Below are 16,178 nucleotides of genomic sequence, written 5' to 3' on the forward strand. Positions count from 1 at the left end.
GTAAATCAGGAGAGGCGGTAAAACAGTTTCATCAAAATTTTGCATTCTGTATTTTTCCAATTTCTTTTTTCTGTCCTTTCACTTCTTTTGGGAAGTATAGCCTCCTGGAAAATATAGCTTAAAGCAGATTCTGTCGTGATTCAGGACCATCAACCAATGAATGTTCAGCCTAGTGCGGTGAACACAGTTACTGGCATAATCAGTTATTCATCAGAGAGTAATAGACTTGTCATGCTGATTGATGCAACAAAATTTGTGACTGTATTTTTAAGGTCAGGAAGTTCTCAGTTGTGATTAGCATGATAATTCCATCCTAACCAAATCAGTAGCAGCCTGTTGTGAACTTTGCTCACAAATCTTGCTATGATTTGTCTTCTGGTATTTAATGCATTTTGTGATATACCAAATCAAAGCAAATTCTCTTATTTTAGAATGAACTAATAGTAGCGGTCATATGTGTTTTAAATAATTTTTAAAAGTAATTTTCAGATTTCTGGAATATTTCTTCGGGGTTTTTTTGGTTTTTTGTGTGTTTGATTTTTCTTTTCTAAAGTAGAACATATATATGAATGATGTTTTTAAAATGTCCCCTTATTTGGCACTCTATTGATCTGGCACCAGGGATTAAATGCACCATTTATTTTTATATGAATCATAGAATATTTAGGGTTGGAAACGACCTTAAGATCATCTAGTTCCAACCTCACTGCCATGGGCAGGGACACAACACACTGAAGACACTCAAGACACTAAAGACACACTAATGTCACCCAAGACTCTACCCAACCTAGCCTTGAACACTGCTAGGGATGGAGCATTTGCCACTTGTTTAGGCAACCTGTTCAAGTGCCTCACTACCCTCACAGTAAAGAACTTCCTCCTTATATCCAATCTAAACTTCCCCTTTTTAAGGTTTAACCTGTTACCCCTTGTCCTATCGCTACAGTCCTTAATGAAGAGTCCCTCCCCAACATCCATATAGGCCCCCTTCAGATACTGGAAGGCTGCTATGAGGTCTCCAAGCAGACTTCTCCAGGCAGAACAGCCCCAACTTTCTCAGCCTATCTTCATGCGGGAGGTGCGCCAGTCCCCTGATCATCCTCGTAGCCCTCCTCTGGACTTGTTCCAGCAGTTCCATGTCCTTTTTATGCTGAGGACACTAGAACTGTACACAATACTCCAAGTGGGGTCTCACAAGAGCAGAGTAGAGGGGCAGAATCACCTCCTTCAACCTGCTAGTCATGCTCCTTTTGATGCAGCCCACTATAGAGCTGGCTTTCTGGGCTGCAAGTGTGTAAGGCTGCCGGCTCATATTAAGTTTCTCATAGACCAACACCCCCAAGTCCTTCTCTGCAGGGTCGCTCTGACTCTCTTCTCTGCCCATCCTGTAGCTGTGCCTGGGATTGCTCCAACCCAGGTATAGGACCTTGCACTTGGTCTTGTTGAACTTAATGAGGTGGACATTGGCCCACCTCTCAGGTGTGTTAAGGTCCCTCTGGATGGCATTCCTTCCCTTCAGTGTATCAACCGAACCACACAGCTTGGTGTCATCGGCAAACTTGCTGAGGGTGCATTCAATCCCACTGTCCATGTCACCAACAAAGATGTTGAACAAAATTGTTCCAACACTGATCCCTGGGGGACACCACTCATTACCTGTCTCCAACTGGGTATTAAGGCATTGACCACAACTCTTTGCATGCAACCATCCAGCCAGTTCTTTATCCACCGAGTGGTCCATCCATCAAATTTACATCTCTCCAGTTTAGACACAAGGATGTGTGGGACAGTGACAATCTTTTGGGAATTTCCACAAGTAAATGATAAGCAAGAAATAGAAAGTTAAGACAGAAATATTTTTAAAACTTTTTTTTTTTTTTTTATTTCATTGTGGTGGTTTTTGTTTGTTTGTATGATTTGTAATCGATTTCCTCACTTTAATACAATTTGATGATTATAGCATGTGCAAAACCCACTTTTTCTGCTCATTTCGTTGGGGCTTGGATTAATCCCATACTGCTAGTGAAAATACCTACTTAGCTTCTGCAGCTAAGAAAATCTGAAATCCCTCATATGTGTACTAAACCCACATGAAAAATTCCTGCAAATATATTTTCTTCAAGTTTGCTTCTTTATTATCTAAATGTTACTGTAATCAAAGTTACAAAACAGAAACTTTTACTATGGGTTTGATCATGGAAATGTCTAAGGCTAGGCTTTTCAGAAGCAATTTTAGGGAATTAAGTGCCCAAATCCAAGAGAAATTGAAATTCAGGTCCAATTGATCTGCTATCTCTCTTAGGTTTCTTTTCAAAATCTTTCACTCTTTATTCCTTTCATACTTTTTTTATTCAGACTGAATTCTGCAAGTCCTTATTTGGGCACAAACTCCGTTACTGCTAAATTGTGAAGGCATCATGAAAAACAATTTACTGATTCAGTAATAGAGAAATCTGAGAATCTAGTAATGTTATTTCGTCACTAAGGTCATTATATTAAAATCAAAGGGAAAATAAAAAGAAAGGTATATTAACCATTTGACTGACATATAGACATATTTCATAATATTTAAATTATAATATTATATTTTGTCTAACTGTCTGAGAATGTGGGATCTGTCCCAATATGTGGTGGATTCCTAGACATTTCAGCACCTGGCTTCTTGGCACTATGTCAAAATATGACAGGTCAAATCATAAAACTCAAACATGAGACCTATAAAACAGAGGACTTAATAGATTTGATAATGCTCAAACTTCATCTTGAAAATCTCTCTGGAAAATCCACACTGGATTTGTAATCCTCAGTAGTGAAGGTGACGAAGGTAAGCCTAAGTGCAGCATTTTCTCTGAGCAATATTGCATGAAGTTCAGCCAAAAAAGATAGCAAATGGCACATAAATATGCGAACCTAAATGCTTCTGTCCTGCGGTAATGCTGAATGTGTCCTGCTGTTGTTTCCAGTTATGAACAGGTCCTGATATGAACTTGCTGCAGGTAGGTGTATCTCATTTGTTAGTATTTACTCCCCTGAAAAAATATCATGACAATATAATGAAAAAAAATGAGGCTTTTTCCTCAGTACTTTTGATCTTCAAATATTGTTTAAGGGAATCACAAATCTTTCATTGTCATATTTTCTGGTGTGATTGTTATTTTTTCTATACATTTTCTTCAGGATCACTATTTTAAGTCTTGTGTTTTAAGGTAGCCTGTCTCTCTTAAGGCAGAATTATTGTTTTGTTGTTGCTTGTTCTGCTTTTATCTAAGCTCATACAATGCTTATCCTCTATTTAGCAGCTGCATTTTTTTCACCTGCAGGAACAATCACATCACATATATGATTTGAGCTTCTTAAAGAGCAATACGATGTAAAATGAAAGAGTTTGAAAGAAAAGCAGATCTGAAAAGCAACCGGTCTATGTTCAGGCCTGTTTTTCCTTAAGGTGTGTTGTCCTCAATATGATTGAAATTTGCCCAGCAAATCTCTGCGAATTCCTCCCCAGTAAAATGAGAAAATACCTTTATAAAATAAAATCATTCCACACCATAAATTTCAGCTTCATCTGACAGCATAGAAGATTCAGTGAACATTGAAGATGCATTGACGTTAAGACCATGTTTAATTCATGACGTACATAACAATAAGAGTTGCTAAACAAAGTGCTTTGTACTAAGTTCTCATATCCACATTAGCTGCATTTCAAGATTTACGTTCTTTCCCCTTTCCCTTTCCTTTTCCCTTTCCTTTTCCCTTTCCCTTTCCTTTTCCCTTTCCCTTTCCCTTTCCCTTTCCTTTTCCCTTTCACTTTCCCGTTTCCTTTTCCTTTCCTTTTCTCTTCCCCTTTTCCTTTTCCTTTCCTTTTTCCCTTTCCCTTTTTGTTTCCCTTTCCCTTTCTCTTTTCCTTTCCCTTTCCCTTTCTCTTTTCCTTTCCCTTTCCCTTTCTCTTTTTCCTTTCCCTTTCCCTTTCCCTTTTTCTTTTTCTTTCCCTTTTTCTTTCACTTTTCCTTTCTCTTTTCCTTTTTCTTTCCCTTTTCCCTTCCCTTTTCCCTCTTCCCTTTCCTTTACCTTCATTTTGTTACTTTTCATTTTAACCAAATACCCACTGGTGGCATTAGAGACGCATAATTTATTAAAAGAAAATCAATTCATGCTCTTTGAGATCTCTCCAGAATGAAAAACAGAGCACTCTCAGTGAGTATGACTGAGAGACTCCCCTCAAAATCACACTCCTGATTTAAGAAGAAGAGGGAAAATGGATTATGGGGTGATCCAGGTAGACATTGCCAAATCTGACAGCAGAACCATGTCATGAATGCAAGGGGAAATTAGCTGCGAGCTGGATGCTGCAACAGAAAGAAAATGGTATGTAAAAGAATATAGATGACAGAATTTGTACTTTATTGCTACCATGTTCCAAGACAAGGAAGCTTAAACCTTGCTACTTGTCCCAGTTTATCATCACTACTGTCAGAATATTCCTCAAGTAGCTGAAAGTTTTTGAATGACTCTCTCCTTGCAAATCCATCTACAATATGAAAGTGGGAGATATACTCTCTTTGAAACAGAAAAGCAAGGTTATGAGCAAAGGAAGTTTTATGTATATTCAGGGAAATTAATACCCTTTAAATGGGAAAATATGTGAATGTTCTTAAAATATGTGTTTTGTTTACATATAGTGGCATATGGCATAACTAGGTTAGGATAAATATCATGACAAACTGTGAGAAGTGAAAAAAAAAGAATCAAGTCAAAGTAATGATGAAAACAAGAGAAGATGACAACGTACACTGTACACATACACTCACCATTTTTTGGTGAGTAAAATGTAAAAGTACAATTGAACAAAAGCAAAGATCAGTAGATTGAATGCTGGAAGTAGATAAGCTTTCATGAGGTGATAACTTCTGTTTAAAGAAGCAGGCTACTCCTGCTGTAGATAACAGACCAAAGGTATAACACAAAACCTCTACTGCTACCACCAATAATAATAATGATAAGGGAAATAACAAGGGAAGAGAATATAACCGTTCACCACCCACTGACCGATACCCAGCCTGACCAAGCAGTGATCTAACCCTTCCAGGTAACTGCTCCCAGTTTATATACTGGGCATGACGTGCTGTGGTATGGAATACCTCTTTGGTTAGTTTGGGTCAGGTGTCCTGTCTCTGCTTCCTCCCGGCTTCCTCTCCTCCCTGGCAGAGCATGAGACTCAGAAAGTCCTTGGTCAGAGTAAACATTACTGAGCAAATTGAAACTACCAAAAATTATAGTGCCCAGAATAAAATTACAAAAAAACCAAACTCAGTCAAGACACTCACCTGCCCCAGCCCTGCAGAATTCCAACAGGATAGACATACTTTTTGAACAGGTGAGTAACAGAAAAGGCTATTTCCACTCTATGTGCTAGAAATCTGCATTGGGAAACTAATCAATAAACTTTTCTTTAATCTTTCTCAGAAATAGGTCTAAAATTGAGTGGAGCAATCTGAGATTACTATGAGCAAGCTCAGTGGCAACAAGCATAGCACCTCTAAAATTCTACCAGCAAACACTGGGTGTCTAAAAGGATGTCTAATTGAAAAATAAGAAAACAAGGAAGTAATTTTATTTTAGTAAATAGTGAATAAAAGAAATGTGTTTCTTTCCATTTTATGAGTAATTTAACTGTGTAATTTAACCTAGAAACATACATATGTGTGAGCAAAACCATGCAGTATATCTTTAAAATACTTTTAACTTCAGTAAGAATTTACCTTAAATAAGATAACAAAAAACAATCAACCCCCCAAATTCTGAGTTTCAATCTATATAATATACATCACTCATTTATTTGTCACTTTACTGCAATTTCTAAGAAATGCTTAGGGAACTTATTCCTTAAAAAAATGAGCCAGGAACAGAAATTCTACAGATTTAATTGGCAATTGTTTCATTTATTAAATATTTTCATAGTAAGAAGCAATTTTTCTAGTATTTGGCCAAATTGCTCCTTAACAATGTATAAATCCAGCACCAGCCTTATTTCCAACCCAGTGGAAGACTGGTGAATGGTAGCTTCTAGTACAGCTTTCAGTACCATTTTCAGTACTATTTTTCGTACTTGCACAATGGCATTGAGTCTTCTTTCTGTCTCCCCTTTCCCAGATTACAGAAACACAAAATGTACATTTTCATACTGCTCATGTTTTAGAACCTTTTGGACTAGCAGACATGTGTTTAAGAGTGAGCCTAAATGTGGACTTTTGATTATGCTTTTTGGGAGCTCTACGCTGATTGAAATTTTACTTCCCCTGTCTTACACAGGATACTTACTTTATATTTTCTATAAACAGTGAGGTAGGCAAGTCCTCACATACCCACCCCAAATTCTGTATTCAAATGAAGGGTCTTTTTTCCTTCCTTTTATAAATACTTTTAAAATATGCATATTTATTAAACCAAATTATTTTGACAATGGCCAATTAAGCAATTACCACATCTTTTACTTACTAAAATTCTTCCCATTTTCATAAATTTGGTGGATCGAAGAAGAGTTTGTATTATAGCAAAGAACTCCAACAATATGGCTTATCTCTTGAATGATTAGCTTAATGATTAAATTTCTTAATAAAATAAATGAAACTGAAAATTTATGAAGTTAGAGGTTTGATGGAACATTTTTTCCCTATATTGATACTTATATATATTAATACTTATTTATAATGTGTCTTTAGGCTTCCACTTGGTAGAATTTAGTAGCCCTTAAAGGTCTCAATATTGACCTGAGAGAGTGCAACCTCTGAGTTTATAGAGTTATTCTGCCCCCAAGAGCTGTCCCTTTGTCAGCTAATGATGATGTTTCTCCCAGTCAACTCTGGCTACTTTTTCAATATGAATTGTTTCAATGGTATCTGAGAACTTACAAAGAGCGACTACTTAAGATAATTTGAATTTTCTGTTTATGCAGTATTGCATAATATTTATATTAATTGTTGTTTCAGAATAAAATATCAGCACTCTCAGAAAACTTGGTTTTACAGAGTAGTATATTTGTCCTTATGAGTCCTCTTCTGACTGTGAATACAGGCAGAAGAGGAAAAGATGCCACATGAAAAGAATATATTTTCCGTATCTGCCAGCCAAAACTGGCAAAAGTGGGAACAACACTGGACAAGATACTTTCTTCACAGGTACCTTCAGGGAGAAACTAGGTCTTGGCATGATTTTGCAGAGGTGACAAATAAAACATTGTGGTGAAATTTTACTATAGAGTAAAATCCAATGAAATTATCATGTGGCTTCCACTTAAAAGTCCCATTTTGCAAATATAAATGGCAATTGCTGTTGATGTACTACAGTTTGAACAGTGCAAAAGGATGTCTCCTTTAATGCTTCTGAATAATAATTCTGTCGTATCACATTAGGGGCCTTTCCATTAGACTATGCCAACACAAAGTTAATGAAACGTCATATGATCAGACAGATAAAACGTCAAAGCCAACTACACTGACTAGTTGCCTGCTGCCAGTCTAGTGTTTGAGTTGGCTAGTCAGCAGCTGAAGCCCTGCTAGAGCCAGAGAGAAGACAGTTGGAAGTCTCTTGGCACTTCAATCTCCACTACTTTCAATATGTTCCCAGATACTGCAGGAAGCAAGCTAGTGCAGTAATATTAAGAACATATTTACTTAATAGAAGGAATATTTTTTGATATGTCTACCCATGGAACAGAATACGCTTTTACTTATTTTTAAATCATTGTTTATAAAGTTAATTTCTTAAAAGGAGACAAGTGTCAATCACAGAAACCAAAGGTCTCTAACTCTGTAATAGGCATAGAACAACATAGCAATGTGAGATGCTTACGTTTTTTTTTACAATTATATTTCATCTGTGATCTTGATAAAATGCTTCTGGGAATAGAAGGGATGTACAGTTTCCTGATAATTGGTTCTAATACTTCATATGCAAAGTCTTGTTATCTCAGCAGTTAGTACCCTTTGAACATGCTTTGGTCTCTTTTGTTGAAATACAGGATAGAAAAGAGCATTTTAAGTCATCATATTCATTGCTCCATTGTCACAGACACCATGTCATGTAACTGCCTCATTAAATTCACAACTCTTGAAAGGCAGGTTGGTTTATTTGTCTCTGCTGGATTTAATGGATGTTTACCCCAAATCTACACTTTACTTAAGTTCAAAAATATTCTTATTCTCAGCCCATTGCTTCCCAGTGTATATGAATTTGTTTCTATGCCAGCCTGGTTTGTCTGTTTTTTATCTTTTGTGTACTCTACATGAGGTAGTCACATTCTCTTACATCCTCTCCTAGACTAACCAAATCAAGATTTTGAGGTCTCTTTTCTAAAATAAATTTCTGATCATCTCAGAGTGTGTTCTGTTACAGGCTTGAATAATTTTTTCGTGTGGGTTCTGAGAAACTGCTAACAACAACAACTCTTTTGGGGTATTCTTGTTATTGTTATGTCAATATCTACCAATATGTATTCAAAGGGAAAACCAAAGCCCTGTCCTGTTTTAAGAGCATGAAGAAAGTCATAATTCTTATGAGAATCTGCCAGGCCTGAAGACATTGGCAAATGCTCTACACATTGTTCTTTGAAGGACAATCAATTTGGATCAAGATTCCTGAAGAGATCAGTTGGATGATATGCTGTCTTTGTTTGAAGTCCATGTTTGCACTTACTTTATAATGACTTAGAATATATAATCCCTAACAGCAACTAATGCTTAACAAGTTTCGTATATACTGTGGAGAAAAATTACCAATATATAAAAAAAAAAAAAGAATATAACAAAAAATAAGAACAAATTATTGAGCTTTTCTGACTCTTTTATTTTATTAAACTTTCCTGAGCATTTTGGTATTGCCTTTTCCCAAAGTCACTTGACAGAAAAAAAAAAAAGTTTTACAGCAAGGATTGTCTACAAAACAACCTAATCAAAATATTATTAAACAATTACACTGCAGTAGGCTGTTTAATGAAGTGTTTTCAGTGCAGTTTGAACATTAATAGCAACAGTGTTAAGCTGCTTTGTGCTCTGTTTATCAAACAGCCTGGAGTAATGTGAGCTGACTAACAGCCAAATAAAATCTTGAAGAGCCTTTGACAGACAATATACTTGTGCCAGTCCAAATCTCATCATGCATTATTATTGAGCATGGAAATGACAAAAAAGAATGTCAAGAGCTTCTATGTAGTGTATATCGTAGTTAGTGCCATGATAACAAGGGGCCTCCTGCATTCCTCATGGCTGCCCTATGCTCTAACAGGGTTTTGAATCGTAACAGGAATTTGAAGCTGTATACTCTGTAACTGTGTGGAAAGGAAGTTTAGATTTCTGTTCAGATTCAGAAACTCTCCTGGGTTGTAGCTAAGGGTACTGCATCAGCATGTAATTTACAGATTGTCACTGGATCCCAAAGGTTAAAATCACTTTAAAAGAAGAGAATACTCAAGTGAATGAGAAATGGCCTGTTAGAATCTTTGCTGACTAAAACTTCTCTAAAGCTCAGTATCTCTGAGATTTTTTTGCTTGTTTTAGCTAGAGGCCAGTGTCATGGTTTAAACCGACCCACACAGCTCGTCCACTCCTTCCCCCCATCCTTCTCTTCCTCTACTCCCGGAGGGACGGAGAGGAGAATCGAAAAGAATGCAACTCCCATGGGTTGAGATAAGAACAGTTTAGTAACTAAGGTATAACACAAACCACTACTGCTACCACCAATAATAATAATGATAAAGGAAATAACAAGGGGAAAGAATACAACGCCTCAACACCAGCCAACCGATAACTCGCCCCCCTCCCCCCATCTGAGCACCGACCGATACCTCATCCAACCCTGCAGTCCTCCCAGCCCTTCCGAGTAACTCCCCGTTACATCCTGACGTGCATGACGTGCTGTGGTATGGAATACCTCTTTGACTAGCTTGGGTCAGGTGTCCTGTCTCTGTTTCCTCCCAGCTTCCCCTCCTCCCTGGCAGAGCATGAGGCTCAGAAAGTCCTTGGCCAGACCAAACATTTGAGCAGCAACTAAAAACATTGGTGTTATCAACATTGTTCCCAGGCCAAAAAAATTAAAACATAGCCCTGCACTAGCTACTAAGGAGAAAAATGACTGCTACTGCTGAACCCAGGACAGTATCCACCCCTTATTCCATACCATTCACGTCATGCTCAGATCCCACATTTTCAATATACCATCACTCTTATCTCAGTGCACTCTTCTCTTAGAGCACCGACCAGTCCCTATAAAGCTGCTGAGTCCATCTGGTCCATGATGTCAGGCTCTATCTCTTGTAAAAGTCTCTCAGAGCAGGAGAGGCTGTGTGCAGTGTTCACACTCGTGAATAACCTGGGCAATAGTGTCCATTGCTAAGTCCACCCCTCGATCATGAGTCCATCTCTATGTTGCATCTCTGCCCTGATGGCCTGAAGTGCCATGGGACCACCAGGCTCAAAATAATTCACTGTCCCCTTCAGCAGTTTCTGCAGCTTGTTGCTGGGGAGTCCATACAGCTGACTTCCATCTCCAATGTTTCCAAAGCACTGGAGGGGCCCAGTGGACCAGATACTCGCTCATACTGTCCCACACACACTGCCACTCATGACTGTCCAGCCTTGGGGAAGATCTCCTGGTCCTCCCATATTGTGGTCTAACCACAGACAAGACCCAAACCTGACTGTGCTTAACTTCTGAGATCAGACAAAATGGCCGTGGGTAGAACACCCTCTGTGTGTGTGCCAACATGCTGATCCCCATCACAACCAGCAGGCAGGTCCCAAGGGTACCCAAAGGCCATTCAAACCCTTCAGAACTCTCCAATGACGCTGCTGTACTCGTCCCTGGGGCTGGTGCAGCTGCTGTGCCTGCCGGCTCTCCCACCACCAGCTTCTCTTTTCCCGGGTGCAGCTCTTCCTCCTCTGCCCTGCTGGGAAATGCTGCCTGGGCTCCTGCATCCTCCTGGGGCTCGGCGGGCGGCTGCCGGGGGATGCTCTCGGCCGCCGCGGGGCTGGGCTCGGCCGCAGGGCTCGGCTCCTCCGCGGGGCTCGGCTCCTCCGCCGCCTCCTCCCGCTGCTCGGCAGCCGCCTCCTTCCCGGCCTCCGGCTCCGCTCCCGCCGCCGCCTGGTCCCCGGGGCCGCTCTCCCGGGCCGCTTCGGCCGCCGCCGGCTCCCGGGGCCGCTCCCCCTCGGCTCCCCGCGGCCTCACGAAGACGGAGGCGAGGACAAGGGCCATTGCGGTGAAGAGCAGCGGGACGGCCAGGTACAAGTCCACGGCCACGTCCATCTCTCCCTGCTGCTGGAGCCCAACCGTATTACAAGCCATTGCCATAAAGTACAGTGAAACAAAAACCTTAGCGCAAGCCCCACACTTGATAAACACCAACACGGCAAATACCGGTACAGCATTCTGAAACTGCGAGAGCAAGAGAAACAACTTTGAGAGCCAATAAATCAGCACTGTGACGACTATTAATCCAATCATTTCTGTCGTTATCCCAACACTTCATGCCCCATGTTGGGCGCCAAAAAAAAAGAACTGTCATGGTTTAAACCGATCCACACAGCTCGTCCACTCACTTCTCCCCGCCCCCCGCCCTTCCCTTCCTCTACTCCCGGAGGGACGGAGAGGAGAATCGAAAAGAATGCAACTCCCATGCATTGAGATAAGAGCAGTTTAGTAACTAAGGTATAACACAAATCACTACTGCTACCACCAATAATAATAATGATAAAGGAAATAATGATAAAGGAAATAACATACTGAAAGCCAGCTCTGAGGATGGGGACAACTTTACACATAATTTTCTGTTCACAGTGGTTCACTAGCAAAATATATCTCAAAGAATAAAGTATGGTGCACTAAGCAACAGTATTTTCCTAGAGAGTTCTCAAGTTTTGTTCATCAGCTGAGATATTGCTTTACTTGGAACAAACATTGGCTTCTTTGATGATGCATTGTGGTTTAAACAAAAGTCATCCATAAATCATGCAGTCGCTTTCTCACTCCCCCCTTCTTTCCCTCCCCCTACTCCCGGAGGGACGGAGAGGAGAATTGAAAAGAATGCAACTCCCATGGGTTGAGATAAGAACAGTTTAGTAACTAAGGTATAACACAAATCACTGCTGCTACCACCAATAATAATAATGATAAAGGAAATAACAAGGGAAGAGAATACAACACCTCAACACCAGCCGACCGATAACTCCCCCAACTCCCCCCACTCCCCCCAGCCGAGCACTGACCGATACCTCGTCCAACCCTGCAGTCCCCTCCGCTCTTGCGGGTCACTCCCAGTTACATCCTGAGCATGACGTGCTGTGGTATGGAATACCTCTTTGGCTAGCTTGGGTCAGGTGTCCTGTCTCTGCTTCCTCCCAGCTTCCCCTCCTCCCTGGCAGAGCATGAGGTTCAGAAAGTCCTTGGTCAGACCAAATATCTGAGCAGCAACTAAAAGCATAGGTGTTATCTACAGTGTTCCCAGGCCAAAAAAATTAAAACATAGCACTGCACTAGCTACTAAGAAGGAGCAAAATGCCTGCTACTGCTGAACCCAGGACAGCCAGCAACAGTGTATCCAGCCAATCTTGGAGAAATAAGCAGAGTATTTCAATAGTTCATCTCCAAAGCAATAATCTAAATTTCATCAAGAAGATTCATTGTTGCTGAATATCACCAAAGATAAATGGATAGATTGTGAAAACACAAAACCAAATTTTGATTTAAATCTGGACTTCCTAAGAATGGATTGCATTGCCATGAACATAAGTGAGGGAAAAAAAAAGGTGGATAATCTAAGAATATGAAACATTGCAATCATCTTTCATAGCTAGCCCAGCTATGGAACTTAGTGCAATGGCTGCTAAACTATTTGAATAATCTTCAGAGGTGATTTAAAGTTAAATTTTAAAGCAGATAAAGTCTCTGAAAGAGACAATGTCTATACTTCACCTTACCTCAGTAAAAAGTCTGAATTTTATCCATCAATAGAATTGTATTTAGGCCATGACACTGGACTTTATGCTGAAGCATCTGAGCTGAGGGCGTGCTTTGTCTTCTAGCAACTCTGCTCCACGTGGCGAGGGAAGAAACATAGCTTTTCACTTGTTGTTGGACTAGGCTAAGGGCTACCATTACATAAGTGGCTGGGACATTGCCTTCAAATCTGGCTTCTTGTATGAGTGCCTAGGTGTAGTCTACACGCTGGGTATTTTACAGTGGCATTGCTCAGAAGCTTTGCAGAAGCAGTGAGCAGCTCCCACCATCTGCTTCTCCTCACGATTAAGGGGAGGCTGAACTCCAATGTTCATTTGTTTTAATCCCAACCTGTTCTGCCTCAGTTTTTATTATATGCCCTTTGCCTGAAATGTGTGTGGGCTTTCGTAATTTTATCACACTGCCACAGCAAGACTAAATGTTGATGTTAAGATGTGGGTAACAAGTGCTGTTACTAGGGTAAAATATAATGTCATCTTACAGCAGTAAATGTTTCATAATAAAGAACGTACTGTACTGGGGATAGAAGACCAAGTTACATCACAGTTGTAGCAGGGTGAGAGTGTAGGAAAACTTGGTGGGTGATCATTTCCACAGCTTACTTCGTACAGCAGCTTGTTCAGTTACTTATGACACCTAACCATTTTTAGCCTTCTAAAAGAAAATTTAGTCTGAGTTTTGCTGAAATGTTGGAGAAATTACCAGGCTGAAGTGTTGATTTTTCTTAACAGCCACAGAAGCCAGCAAAGTTGGAATAATGTTTTGTCTTTCCTTTCCAGCTTAGCAACATGATGCACTGATTACAGTAATTCTCTCATCTAAACAACTTCCTCCTCCACTTCCAAAAATATCTTTTTCCACCCACCATCAAAGTGTTTCCCAGTAGCAGAGAGAGAGCCCTAAAGGGGTGGCTGCCGTGAGATAATTGCATAACATACTCCTGAGACCTGAGGTGTTGGAGGCATGGCTTAGCTGTGCTTTGCCTCACAACACCCCAGGGTTTTGATATAGGCGATTGAAGTTTCTGTTTCCACTTATGTCTCATTGCTTCAGCATGCCAGATCACTCTCATGAGATTCTTGATGGTACTTCTGTGTCTAATATAGACTATGCTCATGAGTTCTGCAACACAACAATTTCAGAGGTAGTAGCTATAGCATGACACAACAATATTAGATCTGGAAAAAAAAAATACAAAAAAAATTACAAAAAAACCCAAAAAACAACAAACCCAAACTACAGGCTTTTATTAGCAGATGTAGATTTTTGAAAAACAATGCATTTTATGGGAACATAGTATCCGTGAAGGAAATTGCCAAGCTTTATTTTCTCTTCTGATCATGCCTACTGGAAGCATTCCACTGTCATATAAATTTTTTAATTCTGATTGGAGCTGGGGAAATGTGTGACCACATGGCCACTGGATTTGGGAACTGCAGGTACAAACTCTTGCTTCACATCCTTTCTTTTTCAAATGGTCTCTTCTTCTGTAACTAGGAGGCTGTGAAAGATGTAGCCATACCCTCAGTCATATGCCAGGTTAGACCAGGACTTTAGACCTGACCACAGTCTGGGACTCATGAACTAAAGGGAAAATCATCGCTATTGTAAATGCTTGCCAGTTTTGCAAGAAATTATTCACAAGAAATGCTCAGACCTTCAGCACAAATCACAGCATATTTTCTGCAACAATATTTTCTTATCACAAATCATGTAAAAGACTACAAATATAATGAAGACTGCACCCAAGTCACATTTGCTGAACAACTAAGACTGAAATGGAGAATGTAATAATGATACTATAAAATTTTTTATGAGGGACAAAAAACACCCCGCAAAACCCAATGTAAAATCTGTACCCACACAGCCTTAACCTTTGACCAAAAAGGTTTTGAAGAAGAAGAAGAAATGAGAGATCTAGGTATTCCTTTCTTTTTGGCTGCAAGACAGGTGAGTTAAAAAAAAGAAATAGGAAGAAAACAGCCCTCTGTTTCTATTGTTCCAGTTTTTCAAACCCCTAGGGCATGAGCAGTCAGATACTTACTTCCAGTAAGGTGACTGAATTACCTTTTTCACAAAAGAAAAAAAATATTTTACAGAAGAATTTGTGAAGGCATTGTAAAAATATTTAAGAATGATATTTCCCCTGAAACGTCATGTAATGATCTGTGCTGGGAAAGTTTCTGGCTTATAATGTTTTTCTTAGGTTTGGAGTTAGGTTTTTTTCCCTTTTCCTTTACAGCTGATCTGCTCAGTGTTTTTGGGGGTTTTTTTTGTTGTTGTTTTCCTCACTGAAATTGTGATTACAGGCTAAGCGCTGTTTTTCAGAGTGCCATTGGCAATGTCTTTGAATTAGTAGACGTGGAAGTGCAGAGGCCTTTAAAAAACACTGAAGACCTCAGAGATCTCTTACATAAGCTGATTTTTCATTCTTAAATACTGATACTACTGAAGTTGGATGGTCTCCAGTATGGCACAGTTTATCCTATCACCTGCACCTTTGTAGCATATCAGTATATAAAAATTTTGTTTTCTTGTGATACTTGAGTTGATTTCTTAGCACAAATTATTAGAAGAAGAAAAGACAAAGATGACTCCATGAACTGGTGTAGTTAGAAAGTAAAATTTGTCTCTTAAACATTGCATTCCTTGCTGTCACGAGGTAGTTATAATATAAAAGCAGATATATTACTAGATATTCCTGATGCCTATCTAAAAACTCAACCTAAAGTAAAATTTTGACTAGAGAATATGTTACATAACATCAGGATTGTATCACATTTTTTCCTTGAGGTCATTGTCTTACATTTTTCCTTGCTTCATTTGTTTTGTTTTCTTCAGTCAGAGACAAAGTTCAGCAGAGCTTTATATCAAACTAAAAATACTAAGTTCCTCCAGTAATGAGAGAAGTGTGAATACTTATGCACCCATTTATTTTTTATATTTTTAAATATTTACTTGTAGAAATATTTACATATGAGAGATGGTTTTGTGTGTAGAACATACTTGCATCTATCTTCCCAATACCTGTCTACCTACACATCCAACACAGCTATGGCACAGGGTTTGCCGTTTAAAGTCTTGTGGTGACAACCCTCTAGCTAGAAAAGAGCTCCATTCCTATATAAATTAAAACCTCAGTATGTGTCAACCTTACATGAATTCATCTGATA

General features: G+C 39.5%; 1 long non-coding RNA gene across 1 annotated transcript in view; it reads right to left on the reverse strand.

Annotated features, from left to right (window-relative positions):
* The window catches only part of LOC136014412 (uncharacterized), a 30,586-nt gene extending 18,258 nt beyond the window's left edge, over positions 1 to 12,328 (reverse strand). The window contains exon 1 of the long non-coding RNA XR_010612684.1: positions 12,261 to 12,328. This is a non-coding gene — a long non-coding RNA (uncharacterized LOC136014412). The remainder of the gene's footprint in view (positions 1 to 12,260) is intronic.
* Positions 12,329 to 16,178: the final 3,850 nt, after the last annotated feature.

This window comes from Lathamus discolor, chromosome 5, assembly GCF_037157495.1.
Source record: "Lathamus discolor isolate bLatDis1 chromosome 5, bLatDis1.hap1, whole genome shotgun sequence".
Taxonomy (NCBI): Eukaryota; Metazoa; Chordata; class Aves; order Psittaciformes; family Psittacidae; genus Lathamus; species Lathamus discolor.